Genomic DNA, 24,315 nt, shown 5'->3' on the forward strand with positions numbered 1-24,315 from the left:
AAGCGCTAAAGAGTTGACATCTATGTGTACAATTTAACGAGACAGCATGCAATCGACGAATATGTACATAAGATTGAATCCGCACGCAGCGAGAAATCAATTTGCCATCGTTACTAATGGCTGTTCGGTAAGGAATACGTTTAACAAGGATTATAAAAGGAACCACCACGACTGGATGCTTTTCAATCGAAATTCGAAACTGAGACCGTTCCGATCGTTGCTCGTGTACCGAAAAACCGAAAGGATTGTATTATCGGACTAAAAGAATTGTGCAGTACGGTACGTGTGGTGCTAGTGAAAATATTTGGGAGGTGAAACGCCGTTTTTCCGCCCGGTCGGTGCTTGAAACAAAAGTGACACATTGCAGGTTTTGTGAATGATTGGATGTTCAACATAAACCGTTCAATTGTTTACACTAAGTATTAATTAAGTGCCTGATTAAGTGACCGCCGTCTACTCCGTCGAATAAGTTTTGTGCTTCACACTCAAGGTAGGATATTGCTTTATTTTTGAATGATGAATAACGCATGATTTATAGTAAAACATGTGATTAAAAAAAACGAGTGGAAAGTTTTGACGTTTAGCAGAATAGAACCTTAATACTACTGTGTGCAAATTAAGTGCTTGTGTGTTCCTTTTTCGTACTTGGAAAGTGCGTCTATTTGAGGGTCCATTAAAATTTTTTTTGAGCTTTAAGATCCCAAAAAGATTTACAGCTCAGAATTTTGATTTGAAAATGTTTTATTTATTTTTCTCAAATAGCATTTATTATTTATATAAATAGAACATTTAGTGTAATTCGTAAAGCGATGCAATTTGATTTTATATGGTGAAATTAATTGAAAGAGTGACCCCAATCAAAACCCAGATTTATAGTTATTTTATTAGTGGTAAATTTAAGTTTTATTTTCAAATTGGTCGTTGCGAATGCCGGCTTTTTTTTCGCTACTCTGAGTCAGACTGTAAATACAGAAAGCATTTTCAAATTATTTGTACTTGTCCCTTCTATTAGTCTTGAAAACATTCCGTAATATTCGGCCCAATAGCCTTTCGGTGTGCTGGTGGCCGACCAAATAAAACAAAAAAAAATTCCGTAATATTAAATTTTGTTTATTTATATACCAAGTTTAAGTGCATTTCACTCCAGTTAATTTATCGATTAAAGATATCGGTATCTACCATCTACCCTTTTTTAATCAAACTTTGTCTCTAAACAGCACGGGCATGAATTTATTTCAATTTTTTCATACCTAATATGGTAGGAAGAACGCTTAGTAAAGTAAATTAAGTAATTTGTTTCAAGGGACTATGTGAGCTAAATCCTTTATTTTTTCAACACAGAGCTAAATTCAGACTTGTAAAGCAACCTTTAAAACAATGGAGTGGTTTTCATTTGATTTGTGTCCTATTGAAATAGTCTGGTATTTCGTACTCGGAGAAAATGATTTATTTTGCTTAGCTTTCTTTGAGTAATTGGCTATATAGTTTGTTTTTTAGAGATAAATTCAAATATTGTATATTTTCTGAATATATAACGGCTTGCGATGCTTATAAAATAATGGCATTACCGAACCTAGAACCGATAACGATTTATTTACACTCCCTGTTTTAGTTGTCACCTCACCGGCCGGTCTGCCTCTGCCGGACGTGTACAATATTGTCTTCGAAGATCTACATGAGAATAATATATGTACATACCTATAATATATTATTGATAAATGATTAACTGGAATTCTGCGACAGGGCAGTGATCAATGCGAGTTTTGCATTATTTACTCTTTTTGAAAGAAAAAAAAAACAGTATTGCGAATGGATAAACGAAGCACCGTTCGTCTTTGAAATTGGCAGTTGCAACAATAAAGAAAACAATTATATGGCAGTTAGTCGATATATAAGTCATGAACTCGTAAAAAATATATTCCACTTTATTATTGAGCATCTTATTGCAGAAAAATTAGCAACGACGAAACATGTCCTCATTGCATGCAAGTATGACTGAGTTGGAATTTGAACTTTTATTTGAACTTTTAGAAAAATATTTGGTCACCTTTCCTATTTCTTTTCGCGAAGACAAACGGTGCGGGTAATCGCCACAATAGGACGAACATTCTTATAAATAACTGCAATATTATGGCAGTAATTCTTATAAGAAGTCACAGGACATCATGGAGTAATTCATACCGCAAAATTTTGACATAAGCTGGAATCTACACTCCTTGCTCTATTCATCGCCCTATACACACCAAGGGTCGGATGGCAGCGATTACTGGCATTGGCAGATAGGCCATCCAGGAGGTAGTATCGAGCAACCAGCAAAGGTACGTCGATGGCGTCTTTATCTGCAGCTGCTTCACTCCGCCTAGGTAATCACCGGAGCAGTTCGACCAGATGCTAACTAAGCTTACGGACGAGCTCACGGGCCGCAAGTTGGTTGGCAAGTCATTGGAGACAATGCCTGAACAGTCGAGTGGGTAGTAGGTCTGTCCAAACTGGATGTGAGTCTGGCAAACGATGGTTCCGTTAGTACCTTCAACAGAGGAGTACAACAATCAATCATCGATGTCACCTTTCACAGTCTTATGTTACGTATACGATACTACAAGGTTGACCGATGGAGGCTATCGTCGCGAGGGCTTAGATCGACGGATCGGAGATGGAAGGTGAAAACTTTCGATAAAGATGGCTATTCGTGGAAGCACTCAGCGCAGAGAGATCTGACTGCTAATGAGCTGACAAATGTCCTAATGAAAGCATATGATACAACCATCAGACCAAAACTAGGATAGGGGAAAAAGTGATTGTCTTTAAAGATAATGTGAAGTACTCTATGAATACCCCTAAGCGAGGATGTCGAGTGCCATAGGTTGTGAAATGTCAGAGGCATTCAGGATAGTGTTAGGTCGGACTCTATAAGGATGTGCCAGAGGGAATGGGACAGCGCCGAGTACGACAGATGAACCCATAGGCTGATCCAAAATATCTCATCTTGGATCGGTAGCAGACATGGCGAGATAAACTCACATAAACCTCACGCAATTTTTATCAGGCTTACCATTCAAAAATTGCCTGCACAGATGTGTGAGAGTAGGTTCACTCTTCTGCCCCGTTTGTACTGTAGCCGAGAAAACTACGGAGCACGTGATGTTTCACTGCGCGCCTTTCGTTGGAGTAGACAGCAACGCCGACAACATCGTGCAGAGAATTTATGCAGAACAGGGCGCGCGGAGCGCCGTCGATAAGCCCGTGAAGGGCCTGATGATCGTGTTGCAACGGCTAGAACGGGTGCAATGACAGTGCTTGACAAAGCTTGGCTAGGGTCAGCTATAGGGCCGAATAGGTAGTTAGGAAATCTACGGCTAAGGTGATGGGTGCAGCAGTTAGGGCATTGGTGAAGTGCTTAGGCATATCCTCCGTCCTGAAGTAATACTTGATGGTGGTACCTAGAGGGATGTCGGAAAGGTAGAGCAGGAGAGTTTTTAGTAGGTAGGGGCAAGTTTGCACCTTGCGAATCTTCATAACGCCATAAAGTGTCGTGTCTTTTGAAGGTTTTCTCAAACCTGCGTTATAAAAAAAAGCACATACTGGCCCCAGCTGTCATTCTCGTTACCGACGTGGAGTGCTTTATTGTCCTGTGCAGATAAGGTATTGCAGAAGTTTTAGATGATTTTCGGGACTGTTTTACATTCCGATGTAAAGTCAGCATTAGTGAAATAGCTAAGGTATCATCGTGTTCTTGGCTTTGAAGGTCGTTTTCTTCCGAAGGTTATTTCTTCCATATTATACACTAAAGAATGTTTTCTTCCGTATTATATACTAAATCCTATACGGGTACTCGCAAGTATACTGTTAATATACACTGTTAATGTATACTGTGATACTGTTAAGTGTTCATCTGTGGGTTCCAGTACGTTGATAACCGTCTGAACTAGCTTCATAATTTAAAAATTTTTAAAAGGCCTCTAAACTTGGCACCCAAATTTTATATTTGGCCATCAAAATCATTTTTAGTCCATGGAAATAAAACATTCAATGTTTACAAAAAGGCTCTCATCGTGTGAAGCTGAAATATCAAATCTGTAGACAATAACAAGCAATGAATCATCGTACACAAAGGGTCTAGCAGTGATGGCCAAACTGCGGCCATGAATCGTGCGGCCAGCGGACTGGTTTGGGGGATGGTGGACTTATCATTTTTTGGTGATGACTCAGTTTAGTTGTGATGTTCCGTGATATGTTGTGGACAGCCACGTAGCCAGAAGGGGGGGCCCGGGGGCCCAATTTTGATTTTAACTGTTTTATATGCATATTTTTTTGTTTACAACTACAATACAGCAAATGTATAGTAATGTATTATATTTATAAGCAGTAAGATATGTATATAATGTATTAGGAGCCAAGATAGGGCTCCTGGCCCCCACCTCTGGCTACGTGGCTGGTTGTGGATCTGAATGCTTTTCAGTATAAATATTAGGGCGAGTTCTAGAATCTCTGGTCACACCGACAACGATATGAGTAATGCGATTAAACGTCGCATTCAAGCTGGAAATCAAGCCTGCTTTTACCTCCGCAAGACGCTTCGATCAAGGAGCATACGTCGCCCCACAAAGCCGACGATGTACAAAACGCTAATCACCGGTAGTCCTCTACGGACCTGAGGCAGTAGCCCTGCTTACGGAAGATATACGTGTACTTGCCGTATTTGAACCATTTTTCGTTGCGGACTATTTTTGGTGCAATACAAACGGATAGCGGAAAGTGGCGGAGGCAGATGAACCACAAGTTTCAGGCACTACTTGGAGAGTTCTTATCGTATACCTGGCGAAAGTTGGGAGACTATGGTGGACCGGCCACGTTGCAAGGATGCCGGACGCCCGCATAGTATGCATGTATAGCATAGAGACGCCCAACATGCTAGATGACTTGGTTCGATCAGGTTGAAGCTGATCTGCGTAACGAATTGACGACGAGTAGCACTGGACCGAGCACAATAGAGTAGAATTCTTGACAGGCACCCCGGCACTATATTGGTTAAGAAGTAAAAAGCGAGTCCTGGAAAATGGTTGCCACGGCCGTACATTTTATATTTTGTTATTCGCAGTAATGACAGGTCACCGCGACCAGCGACTCTCATGGGGCGATCTGTTTGACCTGCAGCATGCCTACAGCTGGGCACCGCGGAGTCTAGCGAATTAGTTTTATGCAGGCGGATGAAACTGAGAGCGTCCGATACAAAAAAAAAGCAAAAATAAAACAACTTTGTTTGATCGAGCGCTTATCATATTTATCTGAGGCTGAAGTTAGAGCGGGTTACTAACAAACACATTCTTATCCGAGACGAAGTTTGTTGTGGGCTAGATGAGTTCTGTTGGCTACGCAAAAAATGTACGGGAATGACATTTGTGACAGTGCAGCAGTGGTGTGATTTTATGCTACCCACTTTGGCAGCACGGTAGGCATATCGAAACAGTTAAAAGTAAGTAAATATTTTATCTAACGGGTGGCAACTAAAATTTTGGAATTTTTTCGCGGCCTCAATGCTCAACAACAAACGAGATCAGAGAGAAATGAGAGTATGTATGTGTTAGCTCCCTCTCTATCCTCTTTTAGTTAATATTTTTTGTTTTGTTTATGCTTGCCAAAAATGGCGTCGAAACAAGAAGCATTTCGGGAGCGCGTTGTACACTTCTACAAACTACAACAGAAATCTCGGCAAAAAGTATACGATGCAACATTTAAAAAGCAAATATGTTGCGGCTTCGACTGTTTACCATATCCTCAGATGCCCAACAACTATTGGCAAGCAAGGTAGTGGAAGACCAGGCAAAAGTATGGACGCAGAAGGACATCGTTCTTTTTCTCGTTTCTTTAACAACAGGCCCTCTGGTTTGGCTATCAATTAAGATGTACTAGACGAATGTTTGAAGAAAATTTTGGTTCCGTTTCTACACAAACATCTTGCAGATGGACAATACGTTTTCTGGCCGGATAGAGCATCATCGCATTACGCCAAAAAAACACAATCGCTCTTGAATACCCATTCGATCCCATTTTTACCCAAAAACCACGACCCGAAAAATCTGTACCAGTGCGCCCAATCGAAGATTTCTTCGGGATGTTGAATTCCTTGGTATACAAAAATAACTGGAGAGCCACGAATTGCAAACAGGTGATACTGATTGGTAGAATCAAGAGATGCTTTCGCAAAGTTGACATGATGGCCGTACAACGCTCCTGTTCGGACATCAAACAGAAGCTTCGCCGAACAGCCGTTTACGGACCGTTTTCAAATGTACACTAATTTTTTGTTCAACATTGGATAATGTATCTTTAATTTCGGTAAATCACATCTTCTTCATGTATCTTTGTCTTTTTTTGACAGCTTGAGAAAAAAATTCCAAAATTTAATTGAAGGTTCAAAGTAACCGGTAAATTCTTAGATGTCCTAATTCAAAGAGCGTAAAGTCTCTTTGGCCCACCAAATCAGTGTTATAATGAAGTTTTAGAGATATCAAGTATTCAATTCAGGTAATTTCATGAAATTTACTTTGAAAAGTGGATTTTTATTACTTGTCTATTGCATAGATGTTCAATTGTGAAGTGCACGAATGCTGCAGAATATCAAAATTAAATATGAAACTAAATCGAAAGTAACACACCTCACTATGCATTCTCTTCGTGACAGTGAAGGGAGCGTCGAGCCAAACAAAATAAATGAAAACGAGATTTTAAGTAGAAATATTATCGGCGATCGGCGAAATGAAATAAAATTAATAAAAATAAAATAAACTGAAACAAGAACGAGTAAAGACTCGTGTCCTAAAAGAAAAGATCCACGAAATCTTTTCAGCCAAATTCAACCATTCTTTTTGTGGGTCCAGATCTTTCACATGGATCAGGAGCGGATTGCCCATCTCTAGCTTGTTACGATTATCGCTTAGCAACATACAGCACTATTGCGTTAAACGCCTAAATGTTTGCTTTAAATTGGATTTTAAAACCAAGCTTGTACCGTAAAGTGTGGTGTTATTGATTTAGGGAAGATTATGATCATTTTGTCTTTCATAATTATACTCTATAGAATAAATGAAAACTTGATATTAAATTGCGCATAAATTTCGCCACCCCGGCATATAGATTAATGGAGAATATGTTCGATTTTTTAAGATAAGATATTTTTCAAATTGGTTAAACTACTATTTTGATTAACAACATAAATTATTCAATCAATTAATCAAATCAATTGGCATATGTTTGCTTATTTATTTCAATTACAGAAGATCTCTTACCATAGCGAGATAAATTTTATTAAATTGTCCTAATATCGGTCATAAGCCCAGCAAACCTTCCACTGCCTTTATAATTTATCATTCCATGTGTAATATCGTAATCAGATCTTTGAATAATGTTAAAGTTCACATAGTTCACATACAATATGAAACTAAATCGAAAGTAACACTTATGCCACTTGTAAGACTTAACTTGGCAACAATCCTTATCACAGGTTCAGGAATAAACATGCCGTAAGCACATCGGTACAGTCAAACATAATGTTCAACGCCTTATCTACAAGACATGAACATGCCGTGTACTTAAATCATTTACCACAAGTACAGCTCGGTAGGATTAGAGCCGGACTCATGTCATAATAGACACTGTTACCACCTGCTGTACAATTACCCACATGCTTGTATAATATAAATATCAGGATACCCAAGTCCGGCTAGTATAAAAGACTACCAGGGCTGCCAACCATCTTCAGTTGTCGGTTTAAAGTGTTGTGAAATTAACTGCCTAGGTAACCAAAACAAATCCCCTGTACAGTTCTAAAACAGGGAGCCGCTTTAAAGTCGGTCGAATCACGTGAGTAGACTCGATTGTGTACACTGAAGCCATTTGAAATTCTCGTGATTCCGCTTATCTCGTGACGTTAGCTTCCTGCCAATAAACTCAGCGGGTTCAGCAAAAGCTATTATTGCTTAGTATTTATTTGTGTATTCACCGACTAATAGAGGCCGGTCTTAGATTTACATCCCACTGTCGAATGGCTGTGAGGAGTGTTTGTTGCTGATCGGTAATACAAAACAGTACAGATCGTTCGAGTTACACTCTCGATGCTACTACGTCAGACTTCGCCATGTTCGCATTTGTAAATTATTGAATTGTTATCAAACATTCGGGCAATACAGACCAGTGAAGTTGTGGAATTATTTAGTTTTGAGGCAGTCGTCAAAAATGTTTGATTGATAACAAAGAAAACAAATCCTTACAATTCTCAGAAATCAAAGAATATCATTATCAGGCAAAGTGTTTCAATAAGGCATGTCAATATGTCATACAAAACTGTGCGTCTTGAGAATAGCACAGCTAAAGTCTATTAAATGTTTTTTCATTTACTTGTTCAGCTTCATAAAAATATTTTTTAAAACATTTTGTATAATTCTATGGAATACTTTTTTCTTCATTGTTATCTTATTGGATGTACAAATTAATCCGGTTCGTTTTCAAGAGATGGCTGTTCTGAATGTTTTGTAGGACAGCTGATTATGGTGGTCTCAGAGAAGTTCGTATATCGGCCAATAACCTTAAATTTGTATTGCTTTTCATTTCATAGATAAACTTTGTTTTTTTACTGTTGTGAAAATGTCAAGTTTACTGGTAATTAAGCGGCATTTGCGGGAAGTGGTATCCCCTAGTAATAAATCGTGTAGTGAATGGGTTTGGTGTTTTAAGGATGGAGGTTTCAGTGTTGAAGGCAAGCTCCGCTCGGGACGGCCAAAATAGTTCGAAGATGAAGAATTGGGGGTATTACATGATGAGGATCTAAGTCAAATGCAAGAGAAACTTGCTGAATCATTCCGAGTGGCACAACAAGCATTTATGTGATTGACATCGATTTTGAAATAAGTGACTTTTTGTCCTTGGAAAAACGGACCGAATTAATTTGTATTTTGTGTTGTGACTAAAAGGTTTTAACAATATTTTTGGGAGATTTTATGAACTGCTTGCTATAAATGTGGTTACCAGCTGCTTTTAGGAGGCAGCACGAGTCGATTTGGTGATGATACGTTAAGATTTGCTGCCGCTTGATCGTAAAGCCCAGGCTAAGCCAGCTAAGAGCTAACCGGATGTATAAAATAATCTAGATTTCGAGACTGGATTGTCGCAGAAAAACCATAAATGACTGAATTTCGCCGCTTATCAAAATAAATTCGTAGAATTTCTTCAAAACTAGCTCGTACAAACGTCTAGCACGCTTTTTGGTTCCTAAATTCTGGAAATGTTTACTGGCACTATAAGACCTGTTGCCTTTTTCGCAACGTGGTGAAATATTTTGATGAAACTTGTTGCACCAGTTGTTCTTCATGAGCCGAGCGCTGAGCCAAAATTTTTTTCCTGACAACTTGGTTCACGTTTTTCACATGCAGACGAATATGTTGGTTGAACCTGCATTCACCAATTGGCTCAGCCAAGATATTCGTAATTATATTGTTTTTTTTTCAGTCCTGATGCGGCTTACAGGGTCCCAAAATCAGATGTTAATGTGAGTATACTGAGCATATCCAACGATATTGTATAGGTACATGTCAATACACCCATTTTGAATAACTTTAACCATTTCTATTTCTGTGCTCAATTTGCTCAATGGTACATCGCGTAAAGAAGCTGAAGATCTAATAGCTCTAGTGATATTCAGAAAGAAGGTTCAAGTTGATATTTCAAAGATAATAGTTATTTGCAAAACCGCACATTCACATGTGTTCATATGTAATCGACTTGGCACGGCCATATCCTACCCAAAATGTTATTTTTAGAACCAAAAAAAAAAAACAATACATTCCACAATATAAATCTCTTTTTTGCGGAATTTCCACTATCAAAAGAGATTATCAAAGCGTCGCAAGTGTCGCAGATTGCTGGTCCATCATCCATCAATGATTTGTATGTCAATATTCAGTTAATGGATCACCCGACAAATGACGGATGAAGATAATGAGCATTGCTCCTTGTTGGCGACCGGCGGAGGCAGGAGGCAACTTCAAGGCTGACGATTGCTGAAGCCATAAATTTAATCAAACCAACCGCCCTCTTATCACTCACCATAAAAGCGCTAGTATATTTACGGCTATTGCGTATTATTCTTGATGCGCAGCAAAGCTCAGTCAGCCATGTTAATGCTGATGGGCACGAAATCCGCTCGTAGCATCAAGTCAAAGCTGTTTAAAAATCAAGCAAAGCCAAACTGGGGAAATAAGGCCGATAACCGATTGATTGAAAGTGAGAACATTCTTCTACTGACGTAATTCTGATTAGGGCAGCAATTACAACTGTCACTTGCATGCGCGATAACGGTGAGCTAATTTGCTCAATAATTAAATAAAAAGAATCTCCTATAGACGGCATTCAAAGGCGGTGCGTTGATGAATGGAGACTTCGGAATGGAGAGGAAACCCGACTTGGTAATTTTTATACTGTTATACGATGCTCATTGATGATCACAAATTACGTACGGTACTGATTCCTGTCATTTGCAAATTGCCGTTCAACCGTTCATTACCTATTGGTATCATTGATTCAACTCAAGAAAGGGTCTGCAGTTTATTAGTCATTTGAGTCCGGGTGCTACTATAATTTAATACTAAGGCCGTTAACATTTAATAGTCTTTCAAAAGATTTGTGAAAAAGAGAAAAAATGACTTTTCTACCTAAAAGACGCGAAATTTACCAACTTATACTCAGAATAATGAAAAAAAAAATTATAAATAAATTATTATAAAAAAAGAACTTTATCATATTTTACTCCCATGGAAATTATGTTTGCAATTAAAAATATATTTCCTTGTTGCTAAAAACTTATTTCAATAACCAAGTAATAATTACAAAACGAATTATACACTCTGACATGAACTGCACACATGACCATCTTGAAACGAATTTTGTCGAAGAGCATTTTTAGCACTGGAAAGTTTTATAATTGACGCTTGGCAATAAGTAAACTGTCATGCGAAAAGTCGAGTGTACGTTTTACATTTTATTTATAACTTATTAGCGAAGCTCTAATTTGAACTAAAAATAGCACCCCAAATATAGCTGATGTAGGTGGATTTGAGACAGGCATGATCGTCTCATATCACAATTTTCAATTCGATTTCAAATTCACGTAATGAGAAAGGACACACGTCATGGTTCATTTTCAGGACAATTTTGAAAAACCAAAGTTTGAATTCCGTTCGACGTATGTATTGCACGATCGGAATTAAATTTTTGATCGAAACGGGTCCGAACGGGATGCAGAATAGGGGCAAGAGATAAAAGATGGTACGGTACGGTTTTCAGACATATTCATGATCCATATGTTATGGACATAGTTGGTCAATTTAACAACCAGAATAAAAAAAGTAATCGCAGAAGCGTATCGAAGTTATACAGAGTTAACTAACATTAGAAAGGGTAATTGCTCTTTTACGAAAGCATTATCAATCAATAAGGACTTAATAGGTACTTACTTACTTATGTGTCCATGTCTACCGGTCTGGCAGACCAAAGGGATGAAATCAGAGATCTCCACTGTTGACCCGCCATAGCTTTTATCTGTCGCCAGGACATGTTCTCTTCTACAGCCCGGATATTGTTGGCAACGCTGCGTCACCATGAGCCCCTGGGTCTGACTCTTCTAATTAACTCTAATTAATAAGGAGCTTTATTAGAAAAATCTCGAGCTTATGATGTCTCTACTAATTCTACTCTACATGCCTATGTTTTTTTGTGAAGAACAAAAATTGAATAAACTTGAAAAAATTATATGTGACTAGACTGGAGAAAACAATTGACTAGACATGTGGGTTCAACTATCAATATCTGGAGTGACATTGCGATTCTCGTTTCGAGTGATTTTGGTTCGTTTGGCCCATTTGTTTAACGTGGTCGAAACGAGCCAAAATCACTCGAAACGAGAATCGCAATTCCACCCCTGGTCGAATCAATTGTCTTTTTACCACCACATATTTATCGCCACATGCTTGATCAAGTTTACTCACTAGAAGATGTAAATATAGGACGAAGAGATGCATGGACAACGGAACCATTCCTGCTCCTGTCATTCACTGCAGACTGATTTTGTGGATGTGAGTGAAGCTTTTGTAGACACAAGTGAGCAGTGAGAATAGACGATAACTAAGACCGAGTCGTACCATTGCCGCCTTTCGTCTTGACTAGTACGATGTACCCTTCTATAAAAGCCGTGGGCAGTTTCCTACCGAGTGCCTCATTCATTAGCCTTTGGCGAAACTAGCGCTCATTTCTAGGGGGCCCTCGGCATTTTTTTCGACCATTTTATTTGGACGGCCAGGATTATTTTTCTATGTGGAGGGGGGGCTAAATCCCAGTTCCGCCACTGTCATTAGCGGAATAATTTGTAGACTAAATGTATGCTGTTGTGATTTTACTCGTACAGGGTGTTCAATAAGTTCGAATAGACTTTAAAAATGTTGACTAAACCTCGTGATTTAAGTCATGACCTTGAAATGCGGTCAGGCATATATTAATATTTTTTGAAACGATGGTTCTACAATTGATGAAGGGATGGTAAGGGAAAGTAATGAAGAAGGATTTTTTTTGGGAATGGAAGGGAAAGAGTGGGGGGGGGGGGGGTAATAGGTAGCTACGCTTAACAAGTTGTCGTTGTGACTCATAGCTTTTGTCCAATGCTGGAAGGTGCATGAGTCGAACCAAGCTATAATCTGAGATTATAACCGGATTTGAACCCACAACACCCACCAGGGCATGCCACGGCATCGTTTCCAAAAATATTTCTTTGAAAATGTGTTTAAAAAAATGAAAATACCAGATATCCCTTTCTGAGTCAATTTTCATTGAAGCAGTGTTTATTGAGAATCTTTACGACATATTTGGTGGAAGCACCCCCTTTATGTGCTTTATGACGAGCTTGAGACGTTTCTCAAAAGAATCACACGCGGCACGCACCTGGTCCATGGCATCTCGTCGCAGATTTTGGAAATGAGCTTCTTAAAAAGGTCCATAGTGCTCGCTTTATGTTCGCTTTGCTTGACCAGCATGTAAGACCATATATAAACGTCCAGCGGATTAAGATCCGGGTAGCTGGGAGGCCACAAAGTCTTATTGAGAAAATCAGTCAAATTCTCCCGACACCACGTTTGGACGATATTCGCCGTGTTGGCCGGTGCGCCGTCCTGTTGAAAGACTTAATGATCTTTCCCGTAGAGGTCACGAAGTGTCAGGGCCATAACCTTCTCTAGAACTTCGGGCTCGATAAACACTGGTGGAAGTCTCCCATGCTTGGATACGGCCCCCCAAACCATCACCGACGCGGCGCACTGGAACCGCGGGATGTTTATGTGGGACGGGGGGATGCTGGCCAACGTCGGCGCCCACAGCCAATCATTTTGGACATTGTGCGACTGTTGCAAGATGAAGAGTTTCTCACCAGAAAACACGAACTCCAGACCAGCGTGCCGCGAAAGTATCAGTTTTGCTCTGTCCAGCGTCTTTTTCGTTGTAGCCTCCGTTACCCCGTGAACCTTGCGTTTCGTGTACGACTGTAGTCCCGATCGGCACATCCAGGTCAACAGCGGTCTTCCGGATCGAGCGGTTCATTTTTCGACGAACCCGCTCCCTCACCACCTTGATGGCTGCTGGCGTCCTCGTCGAACGCGGCCGCCCGGATCTAGCACGGTCCTTGACCGAGCCCGTCTCCCGGTACCGACGGATGGTGTTATAGATGAAATTCCGCTTCACCCCGTGGGATTTCAACCGCCGAAATATGTCGCCGGGTCGCTCACCTCTCCCAAACAACTTTACTACGACGTTGCGGTACTCCTTCATCGCGCGCGGTAAACAAATAACAAATGACATCAAGTCGATACCTTGCGCGTTGCTTAGCCTGTATATACGTTGGTTAGCCTATATATAACCTGTTATAGAGCTGCAACTATTAAACAGTTATTTGAAAGCGGGGCTGGTGTTTGGATTACTTGAATCGCATGCCCGACGTACGCAGTTGAAATCAACGATTAGAATAACTAGCATGATGATTAGAACTAGCTTGGTGCGATGATGAAGATAATACGCAAGTTGCGATGTATCAGATGGGCGTAAACGTTACAAATGTTCGTGTTCCGCACTTTTGGTGTTAGGAGTTGTGTATCTAGGCTTGTTTATAGATCTGCATCCTGGATGTGTTGTTTCTAATCAATAACTTTCTACTGTCACATGGTTTAGAATAAAAAAGGGCATAGCAACGCAAGGAGAGTTATTCGTTAGCTTCTTCTAGAAAGCATATAATATCAAGACGTCGGCTATTGATAAAATTTCGGATGCGTTCAATTTCGCGGAATTGTGATGGTGCCGATGTTGATGGACGAGATATTGTACAACGTGAGAGCCATTTGTAGATTTTACTCTTCTTCTCTTCCGTCCTCCTCTTCCTAATTTTGGTTCGTTTTATTATTTATTGATCTTCCTCGTTTCATACGACTTATTGCTTTTAAATTGAATAAAAGTCTGAGAGTATGAGAGTAAATGCATAAAACTAAAGCGTTGACAAGTGAAGTGAAGTGAAGTCTAGTGAAAAATTAAGTAAGAGGAACTCGAGAATTGTGATGAATAATTATTCTGTTCGATGTCCTAAAAGTAAAGCGCATTGAAAAAGTGCGTGGTCATTCTGACATCAAATCGCATGCACCAAAATAGAAATAAGTCTAGAAATCCCCCGAATAAGGCGGCGGGTGATGCTGTACGCCCACCGCGATATCTCAGCTGTCCTTTAACCAATAAAGTTAACTTTTGGTAGATGACTAGGTTATACCAGACGCTTACAATGTACCTAAAATCAACTTTATTGATTAATGAATAACAAGGATATCGCTGTGGGCGTACACTACCACCCACCCCCTTATTCGGGAGACTGCTGTACTTAATATGCACTTTATAAAGTACTATATTATGAAATCCAAAACAGCTATATACATTAAAATTATATATTTTACAGTCATTGCAATGGTGAGTTGCCAAGAAAAGTATAAATTAAATGAACTCAATTTGTTTCGGTAGTTGATTTAACCAATACTATAAATAGTGATTCGATAAATCTATGAAAACCTCAATATTCCTTTCTCTAATCAACTTGATTCACTATCTCTACTAAGTGATTACATTAAAATTTCACAATGCAACTAAGAATGAACCTGTTTTACCTCCGGTTGGGGTTTTCCGTTAAGTTCTCGGGTGGACTGGAGGAGAGGACTACAGGTAATTATCAGCTTAAGGTGAAATTAGTCGTCATCGATTCTGCCAATTTCAAAAGCAGGTTTTTTGTTTGAAACAAAAATTCTGTTCATGAAAATATATTCGCTGTGTTTAGATTGGTAAGAAGAATGCAGTATTTACACTCTTATAAACAGAACCCAGCTTTTGGGCCCAAAAACTGCTTTCAAAATTGGGCTCTTCGACTAAAAGTTAAGGACTGCTGGTTTCCCGTTAATTTGTGAATGTTACGAGACGTTGCAGCATAGATTAAAAAACAACATCCTTTCTTTATAGAAAAAATTAGCGTGTGCCTGGTAATATTCCGAAGGTTTTCAAGCCATCTGTCCAATACAGCTCATATTCAAATCATACATTCGTCAGACTCGGAGTGTGGTTTACATGTATCGAGTTTACTAAGTCCGATAATTACGGATTTTCGAGATTATTGATCCTCATTATAAAGATAAAAGTTTGTGCGATTGTTTAGCATAGAAATCAACAGTTTTGCGCTAATCTCGGTGGAATTTTGCTCTTCAGTAGTTTTTGGCTCTGAAAAGGTAATTTGATTCCTTTCCGTTTCTTGATAATCAATTGAATTAAGGACATGTTTGGAAACATGTATACGTGCCAACACTGGATAGAGTAAGATTTATGTTCAATAACCGCTTTTACGGATTGTGTCGCTTTATACTGAAAGCTCATAATGGTCCCGAAAATTAGTTAGAAATTAGCTAGAAATTAGTTTACTTGATGTTAAAATGTTAAAATGATATAAAAGTGCAAATCTCTGATATAACAATGTAAGTATGTCTTCTAAGTTCCATCTGTAATACTAACACAATCATTATGATTTTAACTATATTAACTTTTTTTATTCTCGATTTGTCGTAATAGATGTGATAGACGAAAATTCGAATAGAAAGGTAAAATTGTAAAATACAGTGGACTCTCGGAAAAGTTAACTTTTAGAAAAGTATTTGTTCGGTTTATCGTCGCCTATCCACACTTTCATACAGAGTCGCATCATAGCAGCAGGGATTAAATTAAACGTTTGTACCGGACAGTTGCAACTATAGTTTGATACGGGCACATAGTTACCTCAGGATTTTTGAAATAGGAAACTTAGATTGAATTTTAAATGCAAAAGAAGGCACAGCAGGAATTAAAAATAAGCGCGAACATTATCAAAACGATAACTATGAAAAAACAGAAGTAAACTAATATAACAGATTAATCTAAACTTACTGAAAGGAACTAGTATTATTTTATAAAGATCTTGTTACACATTTCCTTTCATTGCAACTTTCACATACATTAATTCCCAATCGATTAACGTTTCCCAGAGTCCTCTGTATTTTAATCATATTTGTGATCATGAATACAAACACCAGCAGCGCAAGAAACATAGTTGAGCGTTCTAAGGTTGATTGATATCATTATAGGGTAAACTGCCAACTGTTACACAGCTAAGGCGACATCCATTTAGTACGTCACGCAAATTTTGACCAAAATCAAATCCCCCTTCCCCCCTTGTCACACATTCATAACGGAGAAAGTACGTCACGTCATGGCAATCACCCCCACGCTTCACAGCAAAAGAATTAAATATACATTCCAACCATTTTTTTGTTTAAATTATAGTCACTTTAACCTGTTTTGGGTCATTCGTGACTTTTACGGGGTTCAAGCTATCAATATAATTTTCTTCAATCAATTCATCAAATAACAAAAATGAACTTCACCAAATAAAAAAGGAAAATTTTCAAGCCTCTAAGTCGTCGATTCACGGATTTTGAAGATGATCTCCAACTGTTGTGATCGGAAATGCTTCAGAAGTCGCTGATGTGTCGTCGAGTAATGTTTCGCCCATATCCACGTCATTTCAAATTCGTCTGATCTAGTTGAAAAAATCAGAACTTCCAGCTGTCGTCTTGAAGCAATACGCATTGGAAGAACTTTTCTGACGGATTTTATCATTTTGTGTAGTTTTTGCAATCATTCAACATTCGCTTAGATGCGAAATATAATCAGCAACCGCAAGTGGCACAAACTTTTGAGTGTGGGGCAGTATAGGTTATACGGCAGTGCATCGGTTAAGTTCAGCACGAATATCAAGGAGAAACATTGCCATTGGTCTCTGGTAGCACTCCGTAGCTCCTCAGGAGTTTGTGCGACTGCTATTCGCGCTTATAAAAATCTTTTAGGTACTCAAGGAGCTTTTCAGTGGTGTAGAGCATATTCTGTAAAACATTAATGGAGAGTTCATACTAAAAGAATAAATGAGTTCTGTGCACACATATACGTTGAAAATAAAAAGTTGTTATTCAAAAAATTTAACTATTTGTTTTAAAATCCGTCAGTACGTTTTATTGAAACCTTCAATAATTGTATCTTAAAATGAAAACTAAATTATAATTCACCGAGTAAATTTTACATTTGATATTTCAACCCCCTCCTCCCCCCTACATCACAAATCGTTACGATTAACCTCCCCGCCCCCTTTTCCCTAAGCGTGGCGTACTTTATGGGTGGCCCCTAAGCACTGGAATTCCTTACAAAAACCGTGTAAAATACGTTTTTGCATAGCAGCACTGCACCCAATTATTACATATTAAAATAACCTTCAAATCTTATTATTGCACACATCATGCCCAATTGTTGCACAGCTTTTGTTTTGACTTTTCCTCATTATTACATTGGCCAAGTTGTTTTACCTGCCGATAAAACGACTTACATATACTTCCTGATTACCTTAACATCCAGTATGGACCTGAAAACCTTACAACAAACGGTGGAAAACGGGAAAACTCGCGATACAGAAAACTACGGCTCCCACCACTTACGTTCATAAACAAAAAACAATACCGCAGAGAAGTAAACGGTCAAATGCGCGTTGCAGAAAAAGGGGATTAAGACGTGTGCAATAACTTACGAATTTATTGGCAATTTGTATCATAAAGACCAAATTTAATTCATTTATTGAGTATAGTAAAGCTCTATCAATGCTACGAAACTTATAGAACATGTTTATTTGCATCTAACGTTCGGTGAAAGCTTATCTTGTGAATTAACTTTATTAATAATTTTGACAAGAAATTCGTTTGGTGATGGCGAAATTGGGACACATGTAAGAAAATTTATTGTTACGCTTAAAAATCATGTTGATTTACAGGAAAAATCGTAACATTCGATGAATAATGAAATTGTACGGCCGATACATTTAACATAATAAACCGTAGAGAAAAGGCACAAACACTACGAAGTGTGCAATAATTGGCAAATTGCCCTACTTGGCAATTTCCTGTCCAAAACTTGTTTTTGAAAGGTCGGTGACCCACCTTCTGTTTAGGTTTGGGCACGCTAGTAAAAATAAATTACGCTAATGTTTAGACGAATCGGGAATGGCTTTTTCGGATCGATTTGCAAATTTGGAACACCTCCAAAGCTTTCTTATCTAATCTAACGTCTATTTAATTATTTTAGCACCTGGTGTTTATAGGAGGAATTGCCGGATACGTTTCTTCTCTGTTTAAATGTTTGCAGCACAATAATATATGGAACTTGTATTTAATCGGTCTAGTCTGGCCTACTATGGACCGTTTACCGTAGCGATGATTCATAAAAATGTGTCATGCTCATGATGGAACATTTCGGGATGGATTATTATACCATTCTTCTGCTTCTATACCAGCCTTTAGCCCTTAAAATGGAGGGCTCTTTCTGAATTAAGGTTGTCTCAAAAAGCATCAACTTTGCTAACTTTTCTATCTTTGAAACTTCAACGAGACCACGTCTCGAAAAATCTTTTGGGTTCAATATTTCTGAAGGTAAAAGTCTCCTGAAAATGCAACACAAACGAGTATTTCGACTTTCCACTATAGAGTCCCCTTTCAAATATCAATTCTTTTTAAGAACTTACACATGGATTTTTGATTGCTTTCAAATATTCTACAAATTATTCAATACAGTACCATCTCGCTAATCCGACTTCGACGAACCGATTCATGACCGGATTATCAAATTTCGACTCGATGATTCGGCAGTTAAACTAATGTCAGTGGGGGTTTGAAATGTCGTGTTGTTTACATCCGAAAACAATAAAACAATTACGGGAATTTTCGAAAAAACACGCGATAAAGTTTATTTTGTTTATTTTTTTATATAGTTTTAACCATTGCTCATTCACCACACCGCAATAAAGTTGTGTTATACATTATACTAAGTAAAGCTTAATTCAATGCTTAAGTGATGAAAAAATGGAGCCGGCAAAATTGAACGCAGTTATAAGGAGCACCATTAACCATTTCGATTGAAAGAAGCTTTTTGATTAGGAATTTTACGGATTAGCGAGATCAGGACTATTGAGTCGTCGGATTATTGGGTGTCGGATTATCAGTAGGATACTGTATATTAAATACACATTCATATTGATGATAACTGTCATAGTGTTATCAAAAAGTTTAATTATGTTCGGAATCGTGTCGAATTCTATCTCAAATGGCAAATTAGATGGTATTACAACGGTTCCTTTCACCAACACGAGGATTAAATCGGTTTTTTATCCTGAGAGCACAACGGTAACGAATATTTTGTTAGTCAAGCGAGTTGCAAATATTAAAAGAGTTAAGTTGTTGAAGCATGATAGAACTACAACCTCCCATGCAGATCACTGTCAGATAAATCGATTTGAAATCTTTATTCCTCAATTAAGGCGTAATGTGATACAGCGAATTGATAAAAGGATTTAGATATAATTAGTCATCGCAATGTAAGTTTTTGTACAGTTAGGTAAATTTTGGGCGGCAAATTGCCAAAAGTCTTTCCGAATTAATTTGCGAATTTGCGTAGAAGGCCTTATAGAAGCTTCCTTATCTAATCTTGCGTCCACTCAGCCAATTTAACACCTGGTGTTCAATAAAGCTATTGTTAAACACGTCGCTACTTACTGTGTTTTAATATTTACTGCAGCAATATGGTACCATAATATAAAACAAATATGTAATGTCTGGCCACCCAAGTGATGTCTCTTGGATATGAATCATAATAAAGTATTACTTCTGATCGAAAAGAAGCACTCGAGTCTACTTTTAAATTAAATACAGATCCAAGGCGTCTGTTAATGAGGTTTGATATTTACGATGTTACATATTTTCTGTATTTGTCGGTCAAAAAGATTATACGAAATCAATAGAAGCAAAACCTGTAAAGAGGAGGTACTAGTCCTCTCTCCACTAAGTAACATCAAGTAACGGTAAAAATCCACCGTTCCGCAGAAGTCTAAACTAAAGACAAAGCTTTTTTGTGCAACAACTGTTATTTGTTCAATTCATTTAACGCTAAGTCAAAGTCGTGAAAATAGTTTATTCCAGGATTTATAACAAAACTTCGTAGCGTAATCTAACGTCAACCATACGGCCATGTCTGCAACACAACTCTTCTGATTTTTTTAACTAATTGTTTTCGAATATTTTGATGTAGGTAAAGTAATTTTCTTTTCTGTAGACCTTTAGCAAATATGGTACTTTTCCATACAGAAAAACCGGTAAATCATAGTGCACGTTTGACGACCATGAATATTCTCAGAAAATTCCCTCAATTAAACAATTATTCCTTGTAGATATACGACCATGAAACGACCTCCTTATACTGTAATTAAAAAAATTCTATGGAACCGTGACTAACCAAAACTTTCCCTTTCCACTTGCCGGTACTACACATATGCCTACCCGTAAAGTGTGTACGTGACGCTGATCTTGTACGGATCACGGTTCTACTGAAAACTGATTCTGATATCGATCTGCCGTAGGTATTGCGTCATGTTAAATTGGCCGTTGCAAAGATCAATTAATCAATCTTGATTACTATGTATATTGTAACTGCTATATATTGCCTTTTAACTTGCGACGCGCTCATTGATATACTGTATTGACGGTCAATTTGCGTACAATCAAACGCCCACACTAGTGCTAAGGGTCAATTGTCAACATAAAAGAGTCATACGATATGTGGTCAATTGAATTGTGGCAGCCATTCTATGAGAAACAATTGGCGGATTTCTTTCTTCCATCTGAGTCGATGATTTATTGTTATCTAACAGTCTTCAACCAATCAATATCTAAGATTGCTGCGCTGAACTGTGGAGTTTCAGTAGGCATGCTAAACCATGAATTCATGAGTCTGCCAGTCTAGTACCAATAAGAGTCAGCGGTTTAGTAGCGTTTGTACAATACCTCTTTGGTATACAAATTTCTTTTTGAGAATTTTTTTTTGTCAATTTTTTGAATTTTTAATGGTCCGTAAATAGAGTTAAATTAAATTATTTAAATAGCCGCGGTATCATGTCGTTAAAGTACAAGCATATGCATTGTTTAGGCTGGGCAAACTTTATGATGAAACTAGTATGATCAAAGTAATGTCTATGAAAAAAACGAAGCTGGATTTATTTCCAATTTTTTAAAGTGTAGGAGCACAAAAGCACCGAAAATTAATAATATCATTCAACTTTTTCTTCACTTTGACATGTTTTATCCGCTTCGTATCATCGCAAGAAGATAAGGCACTGTATTCAAAGACGCATCAGCAAACAATTTGTAACATCTGATCATATTACTATTTTTACCCTATATTTTTTTTATCAAACATAACCGTCGAATACATCCACTTTGACGTCAATTGCTAATAATATACATAGCAAGTAACATGTAGCTGAAACCCGCGCTAAAAAAATTTTTACTGCTTCTTACGTTCAGATTCTACCATAAATTTTGTAAAATATTATATAGGGCACAATAGAGTAATATCATTTAAGAGAGCTCAGATTTAAATCTCGGCACTGCATTAATATAACAGTTTAAAATAGTTGTTTGCCTGAATGTTAGGTATTTGCATTCAGTGTAACTAGAAACAGTAAAAATTAATTTTCAAACCTCTTTTTTCTATTCCGAAAAGTGACTTTGACCGTACATGACTGTCGTCACCCGTACAAAAACCGTGACCCACTAATATGTCATGGGATCGTTTCTGCACCGGGTGAGTTATAATTTGTGCTTGGCAGAATTATTAGTAGAGCGAACGTGGATTTCATACTCGCTCACCTTTCGGCGGCTATTGCCACGATGCAATGCTGGCCGCCACTCGTGTACGAAATCTGATGCAACTTAGGCACCGACTTTCGTTGACGATCCGGGAAGGCGCAAAATCGCGCTACTAGACGACTGTAGCATTATCACGTGTCGCACGTTTTTCCCTCAGCCGAGGGAATCTTACGTGACGTTGCTCATTCACACACGTATGTTTGATTTCGCGATAGCAATCAAACATTCCAGTCGCTGAATTTTGCTTCATTGGCGCCGGAAAGATAACAGAACCATTGATGACTGTATAGGCGAAATTACGTCCAGAGAGATTTCGTTTACCAACATGACTGGTATAAATGAAGACGACAGTTGGCTTAACCAATCACATCCGGTCAAAATACAAAGAGTCATTAGATTTAATTTGTGATAAGTACAGAGTTACTCAAGCGCATTGCTGTTCATAGTAGTCCAAAGGTAAAACTAAGAAAACTCTTTTTTTTAAATAGAGTAAACGCTTATTGCGAAAAATGAAAAATGTTGTAAATTGAAAATTCTTAGTATTAGACTTAACAATATTAGCTAAGCCTAGGTGTGACGTGAAAAATTCTGAAAATTTTTAGTTGAAAATTATAGGTATTCAAATGTTATTATCTACATTGGTGCTCCAACAAAAATCACAGTTAGACAACTGTGGCATGATACCAATGCAATGTTTTGCTGAATTAATTTCATTATTTGTTTGTAGGCAAACAAATCTATTATTTATTTACAATAATACGGCTCCACAACTTGACGAACGATAAAACAACTTCGGGGATTTATAATTCTTATACCCAAGAACTGTTTGTTGTTTTCTTTGGCGGACAAAAAATTGCGTTAAAAGTTAGTTTTTCAGCCAATACAGTTTAAAATCGTATTATTGTCGAATATTCATTCTTCTATTAAATTTAATCAAAAATATTTCAAAGAATAGTTGTGTTGTAGCTATTGATAAAAAGCTAGTATCCAACGTCTAATCTTTATAAAAATGCAAACAGGTAATCATACTGTTGAACTAATTTATGTTTAAGGTTATGGTAAATTTCACGACAACAACAAGCACACCTTCCTTGAAATATATTATTAATCGTGCATTTAGGCCATTACAAATATTTAAAAAAGTTTTTGTCCCTCCGGTGTTGGGCCACTGGTGGAGGGCGAAAAAAAAACAAAGAGAACTTTTTATTCGAGCAAAAAAAATATGGATTTTAGGCATTTTTACTTAAAGTTTAAACGTGAAAACAAAATCTATTCTTGCTTTTAATAAATACGTTGTTATTTTTCATGCAAAAATCCACGAACAAAAAGACAAAAAGGAAAGAAATTTTTTTTGGCCGAGTTTCGGAAATTCCACTGTTTGAACTTCCATTTCTATTTCGTGCTAGAAGCGTTAACTCAACTCGTACACTCATTTTTCAAGTTTTTCAGGCTGTAGAGCCCACAGACAATTGATTTTACAAAAAAAAATTCAACTCATATATCATATCTGGTGTACCTCAAGGCAGTAACTTGGGTCCACTTTTGTTTATTTTATTCTTCAACGACGCTGTCTCTGCTCTGGGAACTGGTTGCAGACTGGTATATGCTGACGATCTTAAAATTTACTTGACGATTCGTTCTATCGAGGATTGTCATCGTCTTCAGTTACTGTTGGACACATTTGTGAACTGGTGTAAATCGAACCACATGACCATCAGCATTACTAAATGTGAGATTATGACATTCCACCGTATCAAATCGCCGATCGTATATGACTACAGAATTAACGGACAGGTACTGAGAAGGGTCGATTGCGTTAACGACCTTGGGGTCACACTAGACTCGAAAGTGGCGTTTGATCGTCATCGTGCACTGATAATCTCAAGAGCAACGCGCCAGCTTGGATTTATAGCCAAAATTGGCCGAAACTTCAGTGATC

At 37.9% G+C, this 24,315-nt stretch overlaps 1 protein-coding gene across 1 annotated transcript in view; it reads left to right on the forward strand.

Annotated features, from left to right (window-relative positions):
• The first annotated feature begins 237 nt into the window (after positions 1-237).
• Positions 238-24,315, forward strand: part of LOC128742150 (neural/ectodermal development factor IMP-L2) — a 69,038-nt gene continuing 44,960 nt past the window's right edge. Inside the window, exon 1 of the mRNA XM_053838387.1 lies at positions 238-490. The gene's annotated coding sequence lies outside the window, so the exon portion shown is untranslated. The remainder of the gene's footprint in view (positions 491-24,315) is intronic.

The sequence above is a fragment of the Sabethes cyaneus genome, chromosome 3, assembly GCF_943734655.1.
Source record: "Sabethes cyaneus chromosome 3, idSabCyanKW18_F2, whole genome shotgun sequence".
NCBI classification, from domain to species: domain Eukaryota; kingdom Metazoa; phylum Arthropoda; class Insecta; order Diptera; family Culicidae; genus Sabethes; species Sabethes cyaneus.